Source organism: Saccopteryx bilineata, chromosome 4 (genome assembly GCF_036850765.1).
Source record: "Saccopteryx bilineata isolate mSacBil1 chromosome 4, mSacBil1_pri_phased_curated, whole genome shotgun sequence".
NCBI classification, from domain to species: Eukaryota; Metazoa; Chordata; class Mammalia; order Chiroptera; family Emballonuridae; genus Saccopteryx; species Saccopteryx bilineata.
The window spans coordinates 195,895,457-195,922,609 of record NC_089493.1 but is presented as its reverse complement, the minus strand read 5'-3'; the positions used below and the strand labels follow the sequence as shown (position 1 = coordinate 195,922,609).

The 27,153-nt window shown below is 46.4% G+C and overlaps 1 protein-coding gene across 5 annotated transcripts in view; it reads right to left on the bottom strand.

Annotated features, from left to right (window-relative positions):
• Positions 1-27,153, bottom strand: part of RNF216 (ring finger protein 216) — a 178,391-nt gene that overhangs the window by 138,426 nt on the left and 12,812 nt on the right. For 4 of the 5 annotated variants that reach the window (XM_066273433.1, XM_066273436.1, XM_066273437.1 and 1 more), the window contains exon 1: positions 13,734-13,866. The exons of the other annotated variant lie outside the window; for it this stretch is intronic. The gene's annotated coding sequence lies outside the window, so the exon portion shown is untranslated. Of the gene's footprint in view, positions 1-13,733; positions 13,867-27,153 lie in introns of those variants that run through there. 5 annotated transcript variants of the gene reach the window in all.

Below are 27,153 nucleotides of genomic sequence, written 5' to 3'. Positions count from 1 at the left end.
ATTCCCTCTGTTATATCTGTCTAAGACTTACTCTTGACGCTTGTCTCGGTCAGGTAATACATTTATCTGTCCCACCCTAAAGGCCAGTCTGTGAAAATATTTTCTGACATTAAACCGGTCCGTGGCCCAAAAAAGGTTTGGGACCACTGGGTTAGAACATAGCCCCTAAGTGCAGAGGTTGCTGGTTCAATCCCTGGTCAAAGCATATACAGGAACAGATGTTCCTGTCCCTCTCCTTCTCTCTCCCTTTTTCTCTCTAAAATAAAAAAACAAAAAACATTAAAACACAAACAAACACTAAGTGAATGTGTAACTAAAAAGCTAAAAAGAACCCTGGCCAGTTGGCTCAGCGGGAGCGCATCGACCCAGTGTGTGCTAGTCCTGGGTTCGATTAATGGCCAGGACACACAGGAGAAGTGCCCATCTGCTTCTCCACCCTTCCCCTTCTCCTTCCTCTCTCTCTCTTCCCTTCCCGCAGCCAAGGCTCCATTGGAGCAAAGTTGGCCTGGGCGCTGAGGACGGTTCCATGGCCTCCACCTCAGGCGCTAAAATGACTCCAATGGCAACGGAGCAACACCACAGATGGGCAGAGCATCGCCTCTTGGTGGGCATGCCGGGTAGATACTGGTCGGGTGTATGCACGACTCTGTCTGCCTCCCTGCTTCCAACTTTGGAAAAATACAAAAAATAAATAAAAAAAAAAAATATATATATATAAAAAGCTAAAGAGAAGAAAAAATGGGATAATAAAAAAACCCAATTACTGTGAAAGACCATATATAAGAGAAATAAAAGATCAAAGAACAGATGGGACATATAAAAAACAAAAAGTACACTTAAAAACTCAATTATGGCAACCTGTGGAATGGGAGGAAATATTTGCAAATCAATATTTGATAAGGGGTTAAATTCCAAAATACATAAAGAACTCATAGAACTCAATACCAAAAATACAAATACTAATTTAAAAATGGGCAAAGATCTAAATCCTTTTTTCCAAGTAAGGTATTTAAATTGCTAACAGATACACTAAAAGGGACTCAACATCATGGATCATCAGGGAAATGCAAACCAAAATCACAATGAAGCCTGGCCAAGTAGCTGAGTTGGTTAGAGCGTCATCCTGGTACACCAAGATTGTGGGTTCGATTTCTGCCCAGGGCACATATAAGAATCAATCAATGAATGCATAAATCAAGTGGATCTTCAATCAAGGTTTCTCTTTCAATCTTTTTTTTTAACTCTTTAAAAAAAATTTTTAAGACTTGATTCATTTTAGAGAGGGGGGGGTTAGGAGCAGGAACCATCAACTCCCCTATGTGCCTTGACCAGGCAAGCCCAGGATTTTGAACCGGCCACCTCAGCATTCCAGGTTGACGCTTTATCCACTGCACCATCACAGGTCAGGCCTCTCTTTCTCTTTCAAATAAAAACTTTTTTGGAAAAAAACCACAATGAGGTATCACCTCACTCTTGTCACAATGGCTATTATAAAAAAAGACAACACTTAACATGTATGGGTGAGGATGTGGAGAAAAGGGAACCCTTGTGCACTGTTGATGGAAATCTAACTTGGTAATAAAACTGCGCAAAAATACTTGATATTTTATTATAGTGGAAGTTATATATTCCCTAACAACCCAACAATCCACTGCTAGAAATCTATATTCTAGATTCGTATGCCTATATGCACCAGGTCTATGCACAAGGATGTTCACAGCAGCATTAATTCTAAAAGCTGAAAACTGAAAGGACACAAACAGTATCCTGTGTTCATACAATTAAAACCTAGACAGCAGGTCCTGCCTGGGTGGTTGGCTCAGTGGTAGAGCATCAGCCTGGTGGGTGGATATCCCAGGTTTGATTCCCGGTCAGGGCACACAGCAGAAGTGCCCATCTGCTTCTCCACTCCTCCCTCTCGCTACTCTCTCTTTTTCTCTCTCTCTTCCCCTCCTGCTGCCGTGGCTTGATTAGAGTGAGTTGGCCCCTGGTACTGAGGATGGCTCCGTGGCCTCTGCCTCAGGCGCTAAAAAGGCTCTGGTTGCAATGGAGCAAAGGCCCCAGATGGGCAGAGCATCACCCCCTAGTGGACTTGTTGGGTGGATCCTGGTCAGGGTACTTGCAGGTGACCATCTCTGCCTCCCCTCCTCTCACTAAAAATTAAAAAACAAACTGTGTAGCAAAAACAAACAAAAAAGCCCGAAGCCATTACAGTCACATATCATACAATGCGGATACATATTAAAACATAATGACTGAGTGAAGGAATCCAGACATAAAAGTATATATTGAATGACTCCATTTAAATAAAGTTTAGGCCTAATTTAGTTGTTTGAGGTGGAACTTCTTTGTGTGTTGTATTTCATAATGGAAAAGTTAGGGGAAACAAATCTACTGTAAAAAGGGGGAAAAATGGTTACCTTGGTGAAACAGTAATAGGGGATCAGGAAAAGAATTATTGCTTTTAATTCTTTCTGTAGTTTGATTTTGAACCATTTCCTGCTTTACTTTGAGAAAAATTAGAATAAAAATCGATAAATAGGAACTAAAAAATAAAAGGGTACAATTTTAACTGCGATGGGGCCTCTTCAGTTCTAAGATCCTGTTTGTAACTTACTCATTAAACTCTTGTCTTCTAGAGAGACAGACAGGGACAGGCAGGAAAGGAGAGAGATGGGAAGTATCAACTTGTTTTGGCACTTTAGATGTTCATCAATAGCTTTCTCAAAAGTGCCTTGACAGTGGGGGGGGGGGGGGCTCCAGCTGAGCCACTGACCCCTTGCTCAAGCCAGCGACCTTGGGGTTTTGAACATGGGTACTCAGTGTCCCAGGTTGATGTTCCATCCACTGTGCCAATGCCTGGTTAGGCCATTTGTCTTCATCTTAAGAAAATCTCTATTTTCTTTGTCTTCCTAGAAGATATCACGTGCTTTAGAGGAGGTAAGCTCCAGACCCTAGTTTCTAATTAAATGTCTACAAACAGTTAATAATCAAATAATATCAGAATTTTTTCAACTCAGAGAATATGAAGTTGTATATTAAGACTGTATTACAACAGAACTTTCTGCTATCTATAACTGGACAAAGGAATCTCAAATATTAAAAATTACAAATCCAGGCCTAAGTCTGGGTCTCTCAATTGAAATAACAGTAATATTACTTATAAAGGAAAAAACTCTGGTCTCAAACTTGAATTGCATCTATTCAAGTATTTTACTCTTCTTTCAAACATAATTTTTAAAAAGTATTTAGGCCCTGGCCGGTTGGCTCAGCGGTAGAGCGTCGGCCTAGCGTGCGGAGGACCCGGGTTCGATTCCCGGCCAGGGCACACAGGAGAAGCGCCTATTTGCTTCTCCACCCCTCCGCCACGCCTTCCTCTCTGTCTCTTTCTTCCCCTCCCGCAGCAGAGGTTCCATTGGAGCAAAGATGGCCCGGGCGCTGGGGATGGCTCTGTGGCCTCTGCCTCAGGCGCTAGAGTGGCTCTGGTCGCAACATGGCGACGCCCTGCCCCCTGGTGGGCAGAGCGTCGCCCCATGGTGGGCGTGCCGGGTGGATCCAGGTGGGGCGCATGCGGGAGTCTGTCTGACTGTCTCTCCCTGTTTCCAGCTTCAGAAAAAATAAAAAAATAAAAAAAGTATTTAAACATTTAATTACAATAGCCAAGTTTATTTCTTCTTTTACCACAACTAGGTTACTTCAATTTTACAATGGAAATCAAAAGGAAATACCATTTATTTTATATCTAATTTAGTTAGAATGTCAAGCTTTAGTTAAGCAGATCACTAATGGTGCTTTAAAAGCAAACTTCCTCATGAATGGCACACACACTGGCCCAAAGCTGAAGAAAAGGAATCTGATAAAGGAATTTCTACTTCTATTTCTTTGTAAAGGTTACTCACCCCGGACATTCAGTCCTCTCATCTGAGTTTCAGATCAGACTGCTTGGTATAAACTTGGGTTCACCATTTAGTGAATCAGTAACTGTAAATTGCTTAATCTCTTGGGCCTAGTTCCTCCATTTGTAAAATGAGAATACCTTTATTTTAAAATATAATTTAGTTAAATATATACAAAGTGTTTAGTATGGTGCCTGGGACATACCAAGTGTTACATTATGACTATTATTATCTATAAAGTGAAAATAGTTATTCTTATCTTATAAGGCTGTGTTGAAGATTAAATAAAATATAAGAACAGGGGTCCCCAAACTTTTTACACACGGGGCCAGTTCACTGTCCCTCAGACTGTTGGAGGGCCAGACTATAAAAAAAAAATGAACAAATTCCTGTGCACATTGCACATATCTTATTTTAAAGTAAAAAACAAAATGGGAACAAATACAATATTTAAAATAAAGAACGAGTAAATTTAAATCAACAAACTGACTAGTATTTCAGTGGGAACTATGCTCCTCTCACTGACCACCAATGAAAGAAGTGCCCCTTCTGGAAGTGCGGTGGGGCCGGATAAATGGCCTCAGGGGGCCGCATGCGGCCCGCGGGCCGTAGTTTGGGGACCCCTGTATAAGAAGGTACTTTGTATATGGTAAAAGACATCAAAACATAAGCTTTATCACAACTACACAGTAAATGCAGTGTTTTCTTTTGTTTTGTGACAGAGACAGAGAAAGTCAGAGAGAGGGACAGATCAGGACAGACAGACAGGAAGGGAGAGAGATGAGAAGCATCAACTCTTCATTGCGGCACCTAAGTTGTTCAGTGATTGCTTTCTCATATGTGCCTTGATGGGGGGGGGGGGCTACAGCAGACCAAGTGACCCTTTGCTCAAGCCAGTGACTTTGGGCCCAAGCTGGTGAGCCTTGCTCAAACCAAATGAGCCTGCACTCAAGCTGGTGAGCTCGGGGTCTCGAACCTGGGTCCTCCCTGTCTCAGTCCAACACTCTATCCACTGCGCCACCGCCTAGTCGGGGATGTAGTGTTTAATAATAAGAGTTGTATGGCCCTGACCAGGTAGCTTAGTTGGTTAGAGAACTGTCACGATATGCCAAGGTCACAGGTTCTACACCTCTGGTCAAGGCATATACAAGAATCAACCTATGAATGCACATAAATAAGTGAACAACAAATTGATGTTTCTCTCTACCTTCCTTTCTCTCTAAAAAAATCAATCCATTAATCAATCAATAATAAATATAATAATAATGAGTTGATAATACAGCCAAACAAGGGGGTGGGAGCTGTATTTTCCTCTTACAAGTTACTTTTCACTAGTATTGCACTGCTCACAAAAATGAGGGGATATTTTATAGCTTCACATTCATTTTGAAATGTCCCCTCATTTTTGTGAGCAGTACAGAATTATTCATAGTAAAACGTTTACTTCCTTCTATTTTAAAAAAACTTCATTTGCCTGACTTGTGATGGCGCAGGGGATAAAGCATCAACCTGGAACACTGAGGTCTTTGGTTTAAAATCCTGGGCTTGCCCAGTCAAGGCACAAACAGGAGTTGATGCTTCCTGCTTCTCCCTCCCTTCTCTCTCTCTCTCTCTTCCCCCTCTCGCACTCTAAAATGAATAAATCAAATCTTTAAAAATAAAAAACAGCCTGACCAGGTGGTGGCGCAGTGGATAGAGCGTCAGACTGAGATGTGGAAGGACCCAGGTTCGAGACCCCGAGGTCGCCAGCTTGAGCGCGGGCTCATCTGGCTTAAGCAAAGAGCTTACCAGCTTGGACCTAAGGTCGCTGGCTCCAGCAGGGGGTTACTCGGTCTGCTGAAGGCCCACGGTCAAGGCACATGTGAGAAAGCAATCAATGAACAACTAAGAAGTCGCAACACGCAACGAGAAACTGATGATTGATGCTTCTCATCTCTCTCCGTTCCTGTCTGTCTGTCCCTGTCTATCTCTGCCTCTGTAAAAAACTAAATAAAATAAAATAAAAAAACTTCATTTTCCCTCTGGAAATAGCAAGAAGCTCTTTATGTCTTTTTGTTTCTTGATCAGACAACTGAAGAAATGAGTTAAACAAAAATGAAGTCCAGAAACTGGAAATGCCACCCAAGAAAGATTATTTCAGTTCTTCCCTTTATTATAAAAATTATATGTATGTTTATGATTATAGAGTCAAATATTATTTAATGCTTCCAAAATAAAAAAGCAAAAATTAGCTCATATTTTATACTTCAAAACTGGAGAATTTCTGGTAATACTCCTATACTGTGAACATTTAAGAAAATTAGATGACAGTTCAACCATGTTCTTTCCATTCCTGCAATTGTCCTTCTTTTATGGATGAAATCAACTTATGAGAAAGAGTTCACATTTTCTTTTCTCCTTATGTCCTTGATTACGCCTTACTCATAGCTGTATTTCCAGTGTCTCACGGTTGATTTATATGAGTGGCTCCAAAGACATTTTTCTCTGTCAGACACTGGAGCTGGGAATCACAGCCATATGTAACCCGAGTCAGGTAAAATGGCGTAAGTGACAACTATCAGGTTATCAGGATTTTCATCAGTTATAAAGTATGGCCTATTACAGAAAATTTGGAAAACAAAGTCAGAAAAAAAATGGGAATTGCCCATGGTTCTCTCACACAATCTTCTAGTTTTCAGAATTGTTATTTTTGCTTCTTTGTGACCAGAGACAGACGGGTCTGTCTCTAACAGTCACCTTCTCACTCTGCTATTTGAGTTCCTTCTCCATTTTTCCTTCTACGTGCTTCTAACACTTGCATGGTCCTGGGGTTTGGTTGTGTTCCTGGTTCCTAGTGTAATCTCCATAAACATGCCTGTCACTTCTGCTAACACTGATTTTGGGGTAATAAAAGATGTTTCAAATTTAATGAGTTATCTCTGAACATTCTAGGGAAAGGTGGGCAAAGCAGAGTCAAGCAAGAATGGGAAACGCTGACAATGCCCATCATACCTCCACAATGCCTCTTCCTAGCATATTTTTCAAGTGTCTATAAATGACTTTTGCTCTCATTCAAATTTTAGTTTCTCATCAAAACCAGTATTTGGATATCTATTCTTTGTAAGCCTGTACTAATATTTAATCAATATCAAATCAACACAACAACAAGGTAATAATGGCTATTTCTAAGTAATAAATTTAAGGTAGTTTGTATTTTTTGCTTCCTTCTATTTTCTGATTTTTCTAAACTAAATTGGTATTATTTACATTAACACTTAAAATTCATTAAAATAATTCAACAAATATTTATTGTGGGATTGCCATAGGGTGTAAATAATGTGTTGTACATCATGGTGAATAACTACAAAGAAAGTCACACACATGGATCTTGCCTCAAAGAACTTGGGAGTCCTATCAATGAGAGAAAATATGCATATAATTAAGTATACTAAAAAGTATAAAGTCATTAGTGCAATAAAATGACTATTCCAATAACAAGGGCAGGCAGGCAGGAAATGCTTGACAGAGATAGCATTATTTTTTTTTTTTACTTATTTACTTTTTTAGATTTTATTTATTCATTTTTATTAGAGAGAGAGGGGAGAGAGAGAGAGAGAGAGAGAGAGGACAGGGGGAGGAGCTGGAAGCATCAACTCCCATATGTGCCTTGACCAGGCAAGCCCAGGGTTTCGAACCGGCGACCTCAGCATTTCCAGGTCGACGCTTTATCCACTGTGCCACCACAGGTCAGGCAGAGAGATAGCATTATTTAAGCTCAAAGGCTTAGCCTTTCCGAGAGGCAGCAGCTTCCTGCTCAGGCTCTTGAAGCTCAGTTACCAAGTAAGAAATCTAACTACCATGCTGGAGAGACCACATGGAAAGCCCTGACACACTGCTCGGGGAGGGAAAGGCCTGCTGAGCCCAGCCTTCCAGCAGTCTCTGACAAGGCACAGCAGTGAAGAAGCCATTTTGGAAGTGGGTCCTCCAGCCCAAGCCACCTACTATGACAGCATGTGGATCAGAAAAAAATGGCCCAAGTGAGCCCTTCCCAATCTCCCAACTAACAAAACTGTCAACAAATAAAAGAGCTGTATTAAGTCACTAAATTTGGGGGTGGTTTGCTATGTGTCAACAGCTAACTGAAGCAGAGCTCAAATTTTACTTTCTGTCCAATGGGAAGCAACACAATTGTGCTTTAGGAAAATCAACCCAGTTACAATATATCAAACAAATTGTGGAAGACATTGGTGGCAGGAAACCCAGAAATAAGAAGTAGTAAAGTCTGAACTAGACTAACAGTAAGCAGGGGAGCAAAATGATACTGACTACAAAATTAGATTCAACAGGATTTTTGTATGTAATTAGCCATCAGGGCAGGTGAAAAGAGTTAAAGGTGACCTAAATGTTGAGATCAGGTGACTCAAGGATGGTGATACTGTTAAGAAAGAACAAGGTAGGTGGGGAGTTTAGAATAAGAAAATGGCCCTGGCCGGTTGGCTCAGCGGTAGAGCGTCGGCCAGGCGTGTGGGGGACCCGGGTTCGATTCCCGGCCAGGGCACATAGGAGAAGCGCCCATTTGCTTCTCCACCCCCTCCTTCTTCTCTGTCTCTCTCTTCCCCTCCCACAGCCAAGGCTCCATTGGAGCAAAGATGGCCCGGGAGCTGGGGATGGCTCCTTGGCCTCTGCCCCAGGCGCTAGAGTGGCTCTGGGCGACCCCCCCCAGGGGCAGAACATCGCCCCCTGGTGGGCAGAGCGTCGCCCCTGGTGGGCGTGCCGGGTGGATCCTGGTCAGGCGCATGCGGGAGTCTGTCTGACTGTCTCTCCCCCTTTTCAGCTTCAGAAAAATACAAAAAAAAAAAAAAGGAAAATGGAATGCGTATTAATTTTAATGCATAGACAAAAATGAAAGAACTAAGATAAAGTACTATCCATAATTAGAGATATAATTATGCAAATAATTTGTCTTGAGTTTAAGCAGAGTTTAAAAGAACTCTAGTAATCCTGTAATCAGTTCTTTCTACAATAGAAGACGTTTTAATTCAAGAATTAAATTTCAAGGCCCCGGTTGGGTGGTTTAGTGGTTATAGTGTCATCATGATGTACAAAGCAATCCTCAATCAGGGCACATACAGGAAGCAATTAATGAGCATACAACTAAATGGAACAACTAAGTGGAACAGCAGGTTAATGCTTTTCTTATTTTCTTCCCTTCCCCCCTTCTGTCTCTTTTTCAAATCAATGAAAACTTTTAAAAAAAATTAAATTCAAAATCTTCATTGGGGGAGCTAAAGAGTTTGGCCCTGGCCGGTTGGCTCAGTGGTAGAGCGTCGGCCTGGCGTGCAGAAGTCCTGGGTTCGATCCCCCGCCAGGGCACATAGGAGAAGCGCCCATCTGCTTCTCCACCCCTCCCCCTCTCCTTCCTCTCTCTCTCTTCCCCTCCTGCAGCCAAGGCTCCATTGGAGCAAAGATGGCCCGGACGCTGGGGATGGCTCCTTGGCCTCTGCCCCAGGCACTAGAGTGGCTCTGGTCGCTACAGAGCATCGCCCCCTGGTGGGCGTGCCGGGTGGATCCCGGTTGGGCGCATGCGGGAGTCTGTCTGACGGTCTCTCCCCGTTTCCAGCTTCAGAAAAATACAAAAAAAAAAAAAAGTTTAACATAAAATATTAAGATTTCCCTTAACTGTCAACTGAATATTGGTTCAGAAACCAGGATAGTTAATCATATCCTTATCCACAGGGAAGGGACAAAATGAATGTTTTCAATTACCTTTTTTTTCTTTTTCTTTGAGAGAGAGAAAGAGACAGAAGGCGAGAGAAATTATAAGCATCCACTCATTGTGGGACTTCAGTTGTTCACTGATTGCTTCTCATACATGCCTTGGGGAGGGGGTGTTCCAGCTGAACCACTGACCCCTTGCTTAAGCTAGTGAACTTGGAGTTTCGAACCTGGGACCTCAGCGTCCCAGGCTGACACTCTATCCACTGCGCTGCCACCATCAGTCAGACTTCAATGACCTTTTTATAGTTGAATCCTCTGTGAACTCATTACACGCTATGCCTTCTATCCCAATACTGCCCACAAGTTCTACCCTGACACATTTTAATATAGCAGAGTTGTTTTCTTTTAACCACAAATCTCATCATGGTAGCACCAAAGTCCTTACCACGGTATGAGAAATTGTCTCATATGACCCTTGCTGACCTGCTAGCCTCACCTCATACCACATCCCCCCATTCATCATTTGACAGTGGTAATGGCTCAGTTTCTTGAATGTGCCCTGCTCCTTCCTTCCACTTCTGGCTTTTTTCTCTGTATTACTCTTCACTGCCTGTCTTTGACCAAATGAACTTTATTATCCTTCACTTCTTTATTTTAAATGTCATTTCCTCGAAGCAAATCCTTTTCTGACCATCCCCTGTATTCCTTCACACATCTCTCACTCCTTCAAAGGACTTGGCACAATAATAATCTCAAAATGTTTAGGAAGCTGTGTTCAATATCCATCTCCTCTGCAAAAATAAGTTCCACAAAGGTGGGGCCCTGCACCTTATTTGTTCCCATAGTCCCAGGACATAGCATACTGCCTGGCACAAAGTAAATACTACTCCATAAGAGCTTTCTGAATATTCACAGATAGAGCAAGATGATTAGGAGTATGAACTCTAGAAACAAAATGAACTCAAGTTCCAGCTGTGACCCTCCTCGTAAGCTGAGTGATTAGGTAAACTATTCTTCAGCACCTTATTTTCTTCCTTTAAAAATAACAACAATCTCATCACTGAGGATTAAGAGTTACCATATGGACCCTGGCTGGATATCTCAGTTGGTTTAGAGCAGTGGTTCTCAACCTTTCTAATGCCGTGCCCCCGCAATACAGTTCCTCATGTTGCGGTGACCCCAAACCAAAAAATAATTTTGGTGGCTACTTCATAACTGTAATTTTGCTACAGTTATGATTCGGAATGTAAATACCTGATATGCATTACGTATTTTCGGATGGCTTTAGGCGACCCCGCTGGGGTCGTGACCCACAGGTTAAGAACCGCTGGTTTAGAGCATAGTCCAGATACACCAGGGTTTCAGGTACGATCCCTGGTCAGAACACATAGAAGCATAAAGCAACGAACGCATAAATGAGTGGAATGAGAAATCAATGTTTCTCTCTCTCTCGCTCTCTCTCTCCTTCCTCTCTCTAAAAATCAATCTTTTTTTTTTCAGTTACTATACAGAAAATGCTCAGAACAATTTCTGGCACGCAGCATCATGTTTCGTCCCCTGACGATGAACAGTGACGATATAGTAACATGGTTTGGTGAGAAATTGGTTACACTGTCTGTGGACCTTTCAACAGCCGTGAAACGGTCACTACTCAATAAGCAGCAGCCACCCGAGTTAGCAAACACGGATCCTGCTTCACCAAGGTGCGGCCTCCCCGCTCACAGCTCAGCCTCCTCGAGGAGAGGTCACTCCAGGAGACTGTCAGGCTTCTCCGGCATGAGCTGCGGATAAAGTCTGAAGCCTCGGTTTAGGCTGTCCACAGAGGTGGGGGGGGGGGGTCCCCAGTCCGGCCCCGGGCTCTCCAGCTCTTTCCTCCGTGGCTCGTGGCTCGGCACCCCCAACCACGCACGGTGCATCCCAGAGCCAGGGCCAGTGCTGAGCGGTCTTCCTCCAGATGAGCGTCAAGGTGAGTCCGTCCTAAAGTCCCCCGTCCCCTCCCAGCGGCGCCACCCGCTCCTCCTTCCGTTAGCAAAACACCCGGGACAGCCCTCCACCCGGAAAGCCCTGCCCCACCCAGGGCAGCACCCCCGGAAGGGCCCCCCCGGACAGCCCTCCCCCAGGCAGCACCCCCAGAAGAGCCCCCCCCGGGCAGCACCCCCGGAAGAGCCCCCCACCTGGGAGAGCCCCCCACTCAGAAAGCCCTCCCCCACCGGGAGCAGCACCCCCGGAAGGGCCCCCCTGGGACCGCCCCTCCCCCCCTCGGCAGCACCCCCAGAAGAGCCCCCCCACCCGGGACAGCCCCCTACTCAGAAAGCCCTCCCCCCCCCGGGCAGCACCCCCGGAGAAGCCCCTCCACCCGGGACAGCCCCCTACTCAGAAAGCCCTCCCCCACCCGGGCAGCACCCCCGGAAGAGCCCCCCCCGGGACAGCCCCCTACTCAGAAAGCCCTCCCCCACCCGGGCAGCACCCCCGGAAGAGCCCCCCCACCCGGGACAGCCCCCTACTCAGAAAGCCCTCCCCCCCCCGGGGCAGCACCCCCGGAAGGGCCCCCCCCGGGACAGCCCCCTACTCAGAAAGCCCTCCCCCCCCCCGGGCAGCACCCCCGGAAGAGCCCCTCCACCCGGGACAGCCCCCTACTCAGAAAGCCCTCCCCCACCCGGGCAGCACCCCCGGAAGAGCCCCCCCACCCGGGACAGCCCCCTACTCAGAAAGCCCTCCCCTGCCCGGGCAGCACCCCCGGAAGAGCCCCTCCACCCGGGACAGCCCCCTACTCAGAAAGCCCTCCCCCCCCCGGGCAGCACCCCCGGAAGAGCCCCTCCACCCGGGACAGCCCCCTACTCAGAAAGCCCTCCCCCACCCGGGCAGCACCCCCGGAAGAGCCCCCCACCCGGGACAGCCCCCTACTCAGAAAGCCCTCCCCCCCCCGGGGCAGCACCCCCGGAAGGGCCCCCCCCGGGACAGCCCCCTACTCAGAAAGCCCTCCCCCCCCCGGGCAGCACCCCCGGAAGAGCCCCTCCACCCGGGACAGCCCCCTACTCAGAAAGCCCTCCCCCCCCCCGGGCAGCACCCCCGGAAGAGCCCCCCCACCCGGGACAGCCCCCTACTCAGAAAGCCCTCCCCTACCCGGGCAGCACCCCCGGAAGAGCCCCTCCACCCGGGACAGCCCCCTACTCAGAAAGCCCTCCCCCCCCCCGGGCAGCACCCCCGGAAGAGCCCCTCCACCCGGGACAGCCCCCTACTCAGAAAGCCCTCCCCCACCCGGGGCAGCACCCCCGGAAGAGCCCCCCCACCCGGGACAGCCCCCTACTCAGAAAGCCCTCCCCCCCCCGGGGCAGCACCCCCGGAAGGGCCCCCCCCGGGACAGCCCCCTACTCAGAAAGCCCTCCCCCCCCCGGGGCAGCACCCCCGGAAGAGCCCCCCCACCCGGGACAGCCCCCTACTCAGAAAGCCCTCCCCCCCCGGGGCAGCACCCCCGGAAGAGCCCCCCCCCGGGACAGCCCTCCCAACCCGGGACAGCCCTCCCACATCCAGGGCACTTAACAAAACTCACTCGCGTTTTGCACGGGCCCACTGGACGGTTCCCATGGGAACCGGCCCCACACAGGTCACCAGGACCCGCAGGTTCGTTACAAGAGCCAAGTGGTCCGAAGTTCAGCCCCGCCGCTGCCCAGGGTCCCGGCCGCGGCCCCGCAGGGCGGAGGCTCGGACGCGCCGGGCCGCCCTCGCCGGGAACACACCCCTCCGCCGCCCGTCCGGACGCGCGGGGCCGCGGCCTGTCAGCGCCCGCGCCGGGGCCGCCGGAGCTCCGGGTCACCGCGCCTCGCCCCCCGCGTCCCAGGCCGCCGCCCGGGAGGGTCGCCCGGGAAACGCGGTCCCGGGGCGCTCTCGCCCTCGCTCAGCAGGCCGACGGGCCGGCCCTGGAAACTTCCCGAAGTGCGGGGAGCGGGGGGCGGCCCGCCGGCCGCGCGCGCCCCTTTGTCGCTCGCTCCCCCTCACGGCCGGCCCGCAGCTCCGGCCGCCCCACGCCCCCGCCGCCCCTCGCCGCCGAGGCCCCTACCCCGACCCCGGCCCCCGGCAGAGACGCCACTCTCCTCCCAGGGGCTGCTGAGGAGCTGGGCGCGCCCCGCGGCCGCCACTTACTCGCCACTCAACTCGCCGGCTCGCGAAGAGGGCTTGGCAGTCTCTGTCACCCGGGCTTTTAGTCACCAGAATCCGCAACCGACAGCTCCGTCGTCGCCGAGGAGGCCACAGCCGCGCTCCTTCCGGCCCTGCCGCGGCGTCACCGCGCGCCTGCGCACAGCGCCCCCTCCCGACTAATGACAGGAAGAACCATAGAGGCCGGCCGGGTGCAAGGGAGGAGGGGCCTGGGGAGTAAGACCATAGAGAGTTCTGCTTGTCCGCGGCTCGGTCCGGCTCACTGCCCACTGGGTCTTGACTTCCCCTCCAAGCGGGAGGACAAAAGGAACTGAGACTCCCTCAACCCCGTGAGGCGTTCTTCTTGGAGCCCTCAAGTTGAGAAGGGTGAGGGGGCAGGTGGGCATGGAAATCTACTGGATATACACCTACTGGCACACATTGCCTTTGATAAGTCGTTTCATTCAATCAGCACATATTTTTGGAGGGCTCCTGGGTGCCAGGCTCTGTTCTAGGCATACAAAGCTATAGAAGCCCTTGTTGTAATGAAGCTTATGTTTTGGCAGGCAAGTCAATAACTAGTGAATTAACTAGCAAACTAACCAAAATACTGGCTCAGGCAGGAAGTATACAAGAAAAAAAAATACAGAAAATATAAAGCAGAGAAAGGAACAGAGAGTGATGGAGAAAATGGGGTGGCTAGGGAAAGCATCTTCTGAGGATGGGACATTGCGCAGAAAACTGAATGAAGTTAGGGGGTGAGCTACGGTGACCACCCAGAGGGAGAACACTTCAAGCAGACAGTATAGAAAAGGCAAAGGCTCCGAGATGGGAATAGGCTTGGTGTCGGAGAAAACAATATGGCTGCAGGGCCATGGGAGAGATGGGTGGTGGTAGCGAATGGTGTTGGCAAGGTGGTAGGGGCCCAAATCATAGAAAAATCTTAATAAGGAATTTTGATTTTATCCTAAGTGTGATGGTAGCTACTAGAGAATTGGGAGCAGTGGCATGAGTTTATCTGCTTATGTTTTGCAAATATCACTTTGGTGGCCATTTAGAGGATAGACTATGAAGAGGTAAGATCAGAAGCAGAAAAAAAAAAAAACGGAAGCTATTGCAGGTGTCTAAATAAGAAGCAATGATGATTTGGACTAGTATAGTTGAGGAGGAGGTGGTGAGAAATAACCAGATCAGGATTTTTTTTTTTTTTTTTTTTTTTTTTTTTTTACAGAGACAGAGAGAGAGTCAGAGAGAGGGATATATAGGGATAGACAGACAGGAATGGAGAGAGATGAAAAACATCAATCATCAGTTTTTCGTTGCGACACCTTAGTTGTTCATTGATTGCTTTCTCATATGTGCCTTGACCGTGGGGCTACAGCAGACCGAATAACCCCTTGCGTAAGCCAGCGACCTTGGGTCCAACCTGGTGAGCTTTGCTCAAACCAGATAAGCCCGCGCTCAAGCTGGTGACCTCGGGGTCTCGAATCTGGGTTCTCCGCATCCCAGTCCGACGCTCTATCCACTGTGCCACCGCCTGGTCAGGCCAGATCAGGATTTTTTTTAAAGAAAAGGCTGACCAGAGAGATTCACAGATGGGTTGGATGTGAGGTGGGAGAGAGAGGAAGGAGCCAAGGATAAACTACAAGGTCTTTGGCTTGTGCAACTGGGTAAATGGTGGTTTCATTCACAAATATGGCGAGAAATCAGGAGGAACAGATTTTGGTCAGAGTTGGGAGAAATGAACATGTTTCAGACAAGTAATTGCCAACAAAACTTAAGTAGTGGTGCCAGGAGGCAATTACAGTCATGCATCACATAAGTGGGCAGAATGTTTTGAGAAATACATCTTTAGGCAATGAACAACCTAGAGTTACACAAACCTAGGTGATACAGCCTTTTCCGTATTAAGCTACGTGATATATAGCCTAGGCTATAAGCCTGTGCAGCATGTTGCTGTACTGAATACTGTAGGCAATTGTAAAAAAAAAAAAAAAAAAAAAAAAAAAAAAAAAAAAAAAAAAAAAAAAAAAAAGGTATCTACATAACTAAACATATATAAACATAGAGAAGGTACAGTAAAAATACAATACAAAAGATTATGAAATGGCTCACCTGTCTAGGGCACAGCTGACCATCCATCTTGATCCATCTTATCAAGATGCCACAGATGAGCCCACACCCACCTGCTCACTGAGTACAAAGCGGCGGAGTTGAAAAGGGAACAGTCCTTCCCAGGCTTCAGACATTTGAGTAGTCACACCACAATATTTGCCTAATGCACTTATTGCCCATTTGTCATATTTTTCTTTTGGCTGATTCATTTTTGGTTAAAATATATTTATTTTAAAAGAAAATGTTTCAAAAAAAAAAAAGAAAATGTTTCATTTCACTATATAAAATAGAATACAAGTCTCACTTTCCATAAACAGAAAGTAACCATAAAAACATATTCCATGAAATAAAACAATGTTATTGGATTTTAAAAAATGTATCATTAAGCAAACAAATGAGCTATAAATAAAAATTAAATCGGGAGAATTAAATCAAATCAAGGTGTGAAATGTAGAACTGAAAATAAGTTTTGTTACGGGAAGAATGCAATCATTTGTCATCAGAGGTAAAGGGATAGTTGGTCCTTGTTTTCAGTTTCAAGGAAAAATAAAGTTCTATGTCACAAGAGCAGTCACTTTTTTTTTTTTTGCTTTTCATGTTAACCAGCATCAAGAATCAAAAAGGGCAAAAGATATCCCTCTGCAGATAAAGCTATTGTCAACAAGTGATGGTTTGCTATTTTCCTGGGAAGAAGCATGGAGATTCCATCTGCAGAATTCCAAATCATCCGACCTGGTTCTCCATCCATGCAATCATGGCAGAGACGTGAAACACAAGCACTCCGAGCCCACCCGATGAGTCGTCACAGCACTACTGCTTCCTTTCTTTCATTGTCTGGTTACAATTAGTATAACGTGCCTATCACCTGTAAAATCATTCATAATGGTAGAGGACTGCTGTTTTCACAATTTGTGCATCGTTCCTTTGTTGCCAAGAGCTTACCTAAGGTATTCCATCAGCTTTATCTAGATGAAGCTGTGCTAGTCTGGCCATGGAGGAAATTATTCCTGAACTCTGTCTGCTTTCAGAAGTAGTAATTTCCTGCCATTCTGTCCATTGCTTTTTTTTTTTAAGTCAATGTTATTGTAGTATAATTTCTATGCAATACAAAGCACCCAATTTAAGTGTACATTTTTATGAGTTTGGGAAGATTTATATGTCCATGCACCACCACAACAATCAAGATAGAGATCATTTCCATCACCCCAAAATATTCCCTTGTGCTCTTTCCTAGTTTATCCACCCCCTCATCCCTGGTGCTAGGCAACCAATTATCTGTTTTCTGTCAGTTTAGATTAGAATTGCTTTTTCTGCAGTTTCAGATAAATGAAATTATACAGCATGTACTCTTTTTTTTTTTTTTTTTTTTTGTATTTTTCTGAAGCTGGAAACGGGGAGAGACAGTCAGACAGACTCCCACATGCGCCCGACCGGGATCCACCCGGCACGCCCACCAGGGGCCACGCTCTGCCCACCAGGGGGCGATGCTCTGCCCCTCCTGGGCGTCGCTCTGCCGACACCAGAGCCACTCTAGTGCCTGGGGCAGAGGCCAAGGAGCCATCCCCAGTGCCCGGGACATCCTTGCTCCAATGGAGCCTTGGATGCGGGAGGGGAAGAGAGAGACAGAGAGGAAGGAGGGGGGGGGGGGTGGAGAAGCAAATGGGTGCTTCTCCTATGTGCCCTGGCCGGGAATCGAACCCGGGTTCCCCCCCACACCAGGCCGACGCTCTACCGCTGAGCCAACCAGCCAGGGCCCAGCATGTACTCTTGTGTCTGGTTTCTTTTGCTCAACAAATGTTTACTTTTTTTCAGGTACTTTTATTGTGGCAAAATACACATAAAATTTATCATCTTAACCATTTTTAAGTACATTAAAAGAAACATTCATAATGTTTTGCAAGCATCATCCATTTCCATACTTTTATTCGTTTTGCAAAACTGAAATTGCATACCCACTAAATAACTCTCCTTTCCCCTCAATCCCTGGTACCTACTGTTGTACTTTCTGTTTCTGTGAATTTTTAAATAAAATCATACAGTATGTGTCCTTTTGTAACTGTTGCATTTCACTTAGTATAACGTCTTCTAGGTTCATCTAGTTGCAGTATGTGTCAGAATCATCTTCCTTTTTAAGGCAGGATAACGCTCCCAGAAAAGGATGGACCCATTTTGCTGCTCTGTCCATCTGCTGATGGACCCCTGGGTTGCTTCTGTGTTTGGTATTGTAAATAATGTGGCTGTGAACATGGGTGTACAAATATCTCTTAGAGCCCCTGCTTTCAACTCCTTTGGGTATACACCTGGACGTGGAATTGCTGAATCATATGGGAATTCTATTTTTAATTTTTGAGGAACTATTATATTGTTTTCTACCATTTGACATTTCCACCAACTGCCCACAAGTGTTCCAATTTCACAACATCTTTGACAATTATTGTTACATTCTGGGCTTTTTGTTTTTTCATAGTAGCCATCAAAATGGGTGTGAGGCGGTATCTCACTGTACGTTTGAGTTACATTTTTCTAATGATCAATAATCCTCAGCCTCTTTTCATGTGTTAATTGGCAATTTGTATATTTTCTTTAAAGAAATGTTTATTTAATCTCTTGGCCATTTTTGAGTGGAGTTGTATGTTTCTTTGTTGTTTGGTTTTAGGAGTTCTTCATATTTTGCTATTAATCCCTCATCAGATGTATGATTTCCAAATATTTTCCCCCATTGTGTGCATTGTATATATTTTTATTCTGTTGATATATATTTTTTAATGTTTATTAGAGTTTATTTGAGCCAAACTGACAACATATGCCAGGGGGCAAGATCTGTTGATGTGAGTTTTTGATACACAATTTAAAATTTTTTTCATGAAGTCCAATTCATCTATTTTTCATTGTTGTTATTTTTGCCTGTGCCTTTGATATTATAGCCAAGGTATCATTGCTAAATCCAATGTCATAAAGGTCTTGTTCTATATTTTCTTCTAAGCGTTTTATAGTTTCAGATCTTACATTTAGGGTATCCATTTTCCCCAGCACCATTTGTTGAAAGGTTGTCCTTTAGCCCATTGAATGGCACTCTTGTCAAAAATTATTTGACCATATCCAAGGTTTATTTATAGACTTTATTCTATTTCATTAGTCTATATTTCTGTCTTTATGCCAGTACCATGCTCTTTTGATTAACAAGGCATTGTAGTAAATTTTAAAATCAGGAAGTGGGACTCCTTTTGAAAAGCTTTGTTTTTCTTTCTAGGATTGCTTTGACTATTTGGGGTCCCTTGAGATTCCATGTGAATTTTATGGGTTTTTCTATTTATGTTAAAAAAATTGGGATTTTGATAGGGATTGAATTGAATCTGTAGGTTTCTTTCTGGTAGTACTGACATCTCAACAATATTAAGTCTTTCCAATCCGTGAACATGAGATGTGTTTTCATTTATTTGCCTTTTTTCAGCAGTGTTTTATGGTTTTCATTGTACAAGTCTTTCTCAGCACATTTTTCACATTCTCCTATGTTGTTTCTGTGTATCAACAGTTTATTCCTTATTATTTTTGAAAAATATAACACCAACTTGCATTGTTTGGTGATCTCCATGGGTAAATTCTCCCATCATGGTTGATTTAAACCATCAACTTGATGTTGACTGCCTTGCAAAACTCCTTAAAATGTGAAAGCCGTCTTTTGCCAGATGGCATGAGCTGGATCCAGCACCTCACTGCCAAGACAGAAGGTGATGTTGGATCTGCTATTCCACTTGAGTCTTAAATCAGTCCTGCTGTTACAGGTCTTGTTTCTGATACACTGGGGTAATCCCTGGTTACCCCTGTGAACTTCCTCCTCCATCCTCAACCTTTCCACCCAATCCGCAGCTGGCCCTCAATTCTAGGGTACTGGCTTGGTGTCCTTAACCAACTTCCAAGGCTTTCTGGAGTTATGAGGCTGCCACTGCCTGAATTGCGTATCTGCTAATTGAATGCATCCAGCCCCGAGAAAAGCCTGGACTGTCCTGCTCCTCCCGTGGGCTGCAGAGAAACTTCCCACGACAGTGTGGGCTGGGACTGCTGCTACTCACAGTCTCTCACTCTGCAAAACTCTTAGGGTCACTCTTCAAGACCTCTTTTGTCCTTAGCTCTCTTTCCCATTTGCCACATCAACTCCTCCAGCCCTCTGTCCGTATCTCTTCATGCCTTCCCATCATTTGACCTTACTTACCATTACATTGAGGACAATTAGAGATTACCTAACTCAATGGAAAGGCTGTATTTACCAGTGTCACCCCAATAAATAAAAAAGAAAGGCTATATTGGCATATCCTGCCTAGACACCCTCAAATTCCCATCTCCCAGCCTACCCACTGGTTTCTAGAGAGTTCCACTATCTTTCCCTACCCTCTGATTGGAGGAGAAGGTGCCTCTTCTACTCGAGACTGACTCCTCTAGCCCCCTCTGCTTTCTATCTCCTCTCTTTCCTGTGGGGCCCTTCTTGCATCACCTAATCCCCTCTCTCCTAAATATTCAAAATTTCCCTCTCAGCTGGGTGCTTCCCTCAACATAGTTATACCTTGAAGTATTTCCCTTTTTTTTTTTTTTTTTTGTATTTTTCTGAAGCTGGAAATGGGGAGAGACAGTCAGACAGACTCCCGCATGCACCCGACTGGGATCCACCCGGCACGCCCACCAGGGGCGATGCTCTGCCCACCAGGGGGCGATGCTCTGCCCCTCCGGGGGCGTCGCTCTGCGGCAACCAAAGCCATCCCCAGCGCCCGGGCCATCTTTGCTCCAATGGAGCCTTGGCTGCGGGAGGGGAAGAGAGAGACAGAGAGGAAGGAGGAGGGGGGGTGGAGAAGCAAACGGGCGTCTCTCCTATGTGCCCTGACCGGGAATCGAACCCGGGTCCCCCGCACGCCAGGCCGATGCTCTACCGCTGAGCCAACCAGCCAGGGCCATATTTCCCTTTTTTGCGCACACACGCATGCACGTGCTGACATCTCACATCCTTCCTCAGTTCTGGACCCCACGCGAGCTGTTACTCTATGTCCCCACACTCCCTTTGCAGTACATCTTCACAAAAACAGAGTCCCTGCTTGTTGCTTTCACTTCCCCATTCTCCATTTGCTTCTTAACCCCAGAACTCTGGCCTGCCCTCTGCAGTGAATCCCCAAGCTAGGGGTGTGTTGGAACAGGTAGAGCACACTAGGTGCAGTTCTTCCCAACTCCGTGTTCAACAAGGTCACACTGGTAGCCTGAAGCAGGTCATGGTGGGAGCATTCACACCATAGAAATCAACAAAGGCTGCACACCTGAGCTCTCCTCCCGCCCAGAGAGCCAGTAAACTTTGACAAGCACCCCGTTAAATCAGGCGGCGTACATCACAAGGCAGTGATGGACCCAATCATTTCTCCGACTTCCAGATTTTTCTTCCCCTTGCCACTTGATAATGTCTGATCCATTTTCCTGCTCTGTGTGAAGTTTTCCATTCCAGCTTCAGGTCAGGATTGCTCTATCTAAAACCTTACCATTATCTTCCTGGTCATCATCATTAGTCAAGTCAAGTTTCTGGGGCTGAGACAATTAAAACAGTCTCCAGTCCTGGATTTGATATTAAAGAATTATGATGCATGTGAACAACTGCAACTAGGTAAAGTTTTCAATTGCATTTGATGATAAGCATTGTGAGAAATGTGTTGTTGATAAAGCACTGAAGTATGAGGCCCTGAAAGCTATATGTTGACCAAAATTAAGTATGACTTCTGCTAATGTATTATATTTGTGGCAATAATTTACTGAAGCCATTTCCAAATACTTTTGCTGCTCTAAGTTTCATCTGTGTTTAACTTCACCAGTTTCAGTTGACACTGGAGAATTTAGTCTCTTTAAATAAACATTTATTTAAAATTACCAAGGTCTATAATGTCACCCGTAAGATGAAAATCTAGTGACTATTTCCATAGAAATAGTCTATGGGGATTGGAACTAATAAGCTTTGAGATTGTAGAAGCGACCTCAAGCACAAAAACACTATTTCTCATGACTCTGTGGGTTGATTGGGCTCAGCTGGGAAGCTCCGGCCCTCATGATGTCACCTGGGACTGCATCTTGCGGAGCCTAATGGCCAAGATGCTTACTTGCTTGGCTCACAGTTGCCCTGGCTGTCGGCTGGATGCTCAGCTGGAGCTGTGGCCCAGAGAGCCTTGGTTCTTTTCCTTATGGCCCCTTCCATCTGGGCTGTGATTCTTTTTTTTTTTTTTAAAGACTGGATTCCATGAGGTAAACATCCCAAGAGCAAGTATTCTAAGAGAGAAGGAGCAGAAGAACATCACTTCTACTGCATTCTATGGGGGAAGTGGAGGGAGAGTGTTCTAAAGTCCCAACATCGTCCCAGGAACAGATGAAACTAGAAAGGCATAGTAGGCTCTAATAATTCAATGACGTATGCTGTAACCTCAAGGGTAACAACTACAGAATAATGAAATTATACATAACAAGTTAATAGAGTAGAACTAGAATAATTAACGTACTCAGTCCAAGCCTGACCAGGCAGTGGCCCAGTGGATAGACCGTTGGACTGGGATGCAGAAGGACCCAGGTTCGAGACCCCAAGGTCGCCAGCTTGAGCGCAGGCTCATCTGGTTTGAGCAAAAGCTCACCAGTTTGAGCCCAAGGTCGCTGGCTCCAGCAAGGGGTTACTCAGTCTGCTGAAGGCCCACGGTCAAGGCACATATGAGAAAGCAATCAATGAACAACTAAGGTGTTGCAACGCGCAACGAAAAACTAATGATTGATGCTTCTCATCTCTCCATTCCTGTCTGTTTGTCTGTCCCTGTCTATCCCTCTCTCTGACTCTCTCTCTGTCTCTGTAAAAAATAAAATAAAATAAATAAAGTACTCAGTCCAAGCTTAAAGCAATACTATTTGAAATTAATAATAAGAGCAGGCTGAAAAACTCCACATTTGAAAATGAAACAGCATATTACTAAACAACTCTACTTAAATGGAAACTACAAAAGAAAGCAAGCAGATCTAGAACAGGATGATGTGAAAACCACTTCACGCAGATGCACCACAACGGAATTACATATTGACAATTGTTTAGTTTCAACACATTTATTAAGGGGAAAAAAAGCTTAAATATTGAATTCAAGAGGCAAACCCAAAGCAACAAAAAGCAAATAATGAAGATAAGGTCAACCCAGGAACCAATCAGATCGATGTTAGGGGAAAAAAAGAGAAGATTCTTTTATTTCTTTTTATTTTTTATTTTTAGAGAGAGAGGAATGGAGAGAGACAGGGGTAGAGAGAATCATTGATTTTGTTGTTCCACTCCTTCATGCTGTCATTGGTTGACTTTTACATGTGACCTGACTCGGGATCGAACCCCCAACTTTGGCATGTCTAGATGATGCTCTAACCAACTGAGCTACCCAGCTAGGGACTAGTCTTTAATTTCTTGAAAACAATTAAAGAGATGCATACACCTCTGATAAAGAAAATATTAAGGTTTAAATAAACTGCAGACCCAACAAAAGTCACATATATGTCATGTATATACATATATATGTAGTCTTTTTGTGTGTGTGTGACAGCAACAGAGAGAGGGACAGATAGGGACAGACAGACAGGAAGGGAGAGAGATGAGAAGCATCAATTCTTCATTGGGGCATCTTAGTTGTTCGTTGATTGTTTTCTCATATGTGCCTTGACTGGGGGGCTCCAGCAGAGTGAGTGACCCCCTTGCTCGAGCCAGCGACCTTGGGCTCAAGCCAGCGATCTTGGGTTTCAAGCTAGTGACCATGGGGTCATGTCTATGATCCCATGCTCAAGCCAACAACCCTGTGCTCAAGCTGGTGAGCCCCCAAACAAGCCGGATGAGCCTATGCTCAAGCTGGCAACTTTGGTGCTTCAAACCTGGGTCCTCCACATCCCAGTATGATGCTCTATCCACTGCACCACCACCTAGTCAGGCAATATATATATATTCTTTCTTTTAATCTTTTTTTTTTTTTGGTATTCATTTTAAAGAGGAGAAAGACAGAGACAGAAAGAGAGAAGGAGGGTAGGAGCAGGAAGCATCAACTCCCATATGTGCCCTGACCAGGCCAGCCCAGGGTTTTGAACCAGCGACCTCAGCATTCCAGGTCAATACTTGATCCACTGCGCCACCACAGGTCTATATATTCTTAGATACAAGAATAAACTTGAAAATTGATAGGACATGGTATCTTGGTTTGCATTCTTCCCAAAGACCCCAAGACTAGGGCTGAAGTGAAGGTGGTATTTGGGGGACATGACCTTAAGTGATAGGCAGTGGGGAGCGGGGAAGTGAGAAGGGAGGCAGGGAAGGCAGCTAATAAAGTGTGTTATCTGACCAGTTTCCTTTGAAGCTTAATCCCATCGAGTACTTTCGGAGACATGCAGAACACATATCAGAGTTAGCCCACCCAGGAGATGAGGGTGCTCAGGTTTTTATTCACTAACTCACCATCTGCCTTTGAGGGCTGTTTCCAGGGGCATCTCCCCTCTAGTACCTCTGGCTGGCGCCATGCACGGTCCAAGTAGCCCCAGCAGTCAGCAAAAAAACCAAACAAAACTCTGAGGCCTGGAGTTCCGGGTGTTCACAGTAACCTGCCTGTGGACTGTAACTGAATGCCAAGGTGTCACCGGGGAGGTGCAACAGCGTCTCCTCCAGGTCACACACGATTTCCCGTCATCTATGTGTGCCCCATTCATTCTGTCTCGCTACTGATTCTTCAAAGTGGTGGCTGGTCATGATTTCAGGGGGGAAAATAAAAAAAGACTTATTAAAGCAGGATTACTGGGATAAGCCACGGTGCCCCTTACTGCAACTGGGCATGTGTGGCCCTCTCTCTTCTTCCACCCAAACCCTCGTCTTCATCCAGCACTTCCGTTGATCTAAACTGATTGTTGGGTAGGGTGACATTCCTCTCTTTGAGGTTTGGACCCTGGTTACCAAATGCCCTTGTCAGGCCTTTGTCCACGTCCTTTTCTGATCAGCACTAGGCATGGGAAACCCTACGACAGACACAACTCAGTGAGTCTCGGGAGTTCCAGACATGCTCTTTCCTACTCCCCACATATATCAGCACCATGGCTCCTTACCAGGGTCCATTGTCCCTACCACCAGTGGAGTAACTTCTTTCTTTGCCTGCTGGTCTGTGGGTCTAAGGAGGCCAGGCTGCAGTTGTAGCTTTTGGCTAAGTGGAATCCCTACTGTGTGCCCTGGTATAAACACCTCCACGCCCCATCTCCCCGGAACATTCTGGCAGGCTTGCTCTGCCTCCATCAGTCAAATAATCCTCTTTTATCCCTAACAGTACTGGACAAAGCTTCAAATTCGAAGTCAGCCCAGGAATCAGCAGCCAGAATGGTCATTCCCGGGCTTATCCTATTTGAATCAGCATCCATTATAAACAAAGAACACAAAGACCATCTAAAAAGATAGGAAGGCTATCTGAGCAGCACGTGATTTTTTTTGTGTGTGTGGGTTTTGTTTTTGTTTCTGCTTCAGTCTAAGGGGTTGGAATAAGTGAGTGCTCTTGCCACTGGGATCCGAGTGATGATTCTGTGATTCTGCGTTGCTATGGGGACAGGACTAGATGACCTCAGTGTGCAGCATGCGCTGTTGCTAAGGCAATTACAGGCATCTTCCCTCTCCCTAGCAGGGCCTGCTTTGTCACAGATATTATGGAACAAAATGAGCTTGGCATGTCAAGTGCCAAGAGAGAGAAGAGAGAAAATCAGCATTGTGGAAGGTTCTGGAGGGAGTGAGAAATTCTGCTTTCTGGTTGACCTGGGTGGCCTCATGGTGACAGCCAGCAGAGTGGATGGGGTGGCACCTGAAAGTTAGTTTCAGGCCAGAATCATGGCTGGCTGATTTGCTAGGAGCCACTGGCGAATGGAAAGACCCAGAGGCTTGAGGGCTGCAGAAGGTGTCAGAACTTTCTAGGTGGTTCCAGGAGGGGGTGGAGACTCAGTAAAAGGGGCACAAGGGAAGTTTCTGGGGGTGATGGACAACTGCATATCCCGACTGGGTATGCACTTGTCGAAATTCAGCTAGTTGCACACTTACATTCTGCGCATTCATATAAGACATAAGTTTTATTTCAATAAAAGCAATACTTCAGACTAGACAGGGAGAAGGCTGCCAGGGAGAACCACAGAACAGCCCTCGAATAGCCCTAAAATTTCTTTTCCGTGGTGTAGAGATGGGTTGACCTGTGCTACAGCATGCGCTGCCGGCTTTTTGGAGGCAGGGGTCCTTGTTTGGGTCCTTGACTCACGTGCATATTGTCACCCCTGCCTCTGAGGGTGACCATGTCAGTCTCACTCTCCTTCTCCCTCATCCCCTGGGTATCTTGTCATACTTTGCTGCCCCTCACTCCCTTCCAGGACAGGGAAAGGTGTCAGGCGGGGGGGGGATCAGGTAGGGGGAGGGAGGACATAGGCGTCAGGGAAGCAGGACTCTTAGTCCCCATCTGGTCTCTAACCCACTGAGCACTAGCTAAACACTCAGGGGTGCAGCTTCCCCGGGAGCTGAACCTCAGGGCCACTACAAGGACACAAAGCATATGGGAGGTATGCTGTGTACGAAGGAGGAGACCAGAGGTGGCTGGATGGTGTGGAACCCCGGCATAAGGGCGAAAATGTTGCACTTGGGCCTCCTTGGCTTTTATTTTGGGGGCAATCAAGAAACAAATCATAGAGAAAAAATTAGGCCCTGGCCGGTTGGCTCGGCGGTAGAGCGTCGGCCTGGCGTGCAGGAGTCTTGGGTTCGATTCCCGGCCAGGGCACACAGGAGAAGCACCCATCTGCTTCTCCACCTCTCCCCTTCTCCTTCCTCTCTCTCTCTCTCTTCCCCTCCCGCCACCGAGGCTACATTGGAGCAAAGATGGCCCGGGCGCTGAAGATGGCTCTGTGGCCTCTGCCTCAGGCGCTAGAATGGCTCTGGATACAACAGAGCGACGCCCCAGAGGGGCAGAGCATCGCCCCTAGTGGGCATGCCGGGTGGATCCCGGGCGGGCGCATGCGGGAGTCTGTCTGACTGCCTCCCCGTTTCCAGCTTCGGAAAAATGAAAAATAAATAAATAAATAAATAAATAAATAAATAAGAAACAAATCATGTGGGGGCATCTCATAACAAGGTGACCAAGTCAAATTCCAGCTGTGCCTCTTCTTGGAGCCTCAGTTTACACATCTGTAAAATGAGTGAAATGGTCATGAAAACCCAGACGGAGAGGGGAGGGCAGTGGAGAAGCAGTGTAAGTGTTGAAGATACTGCAGAATTTCCCACAGTCTG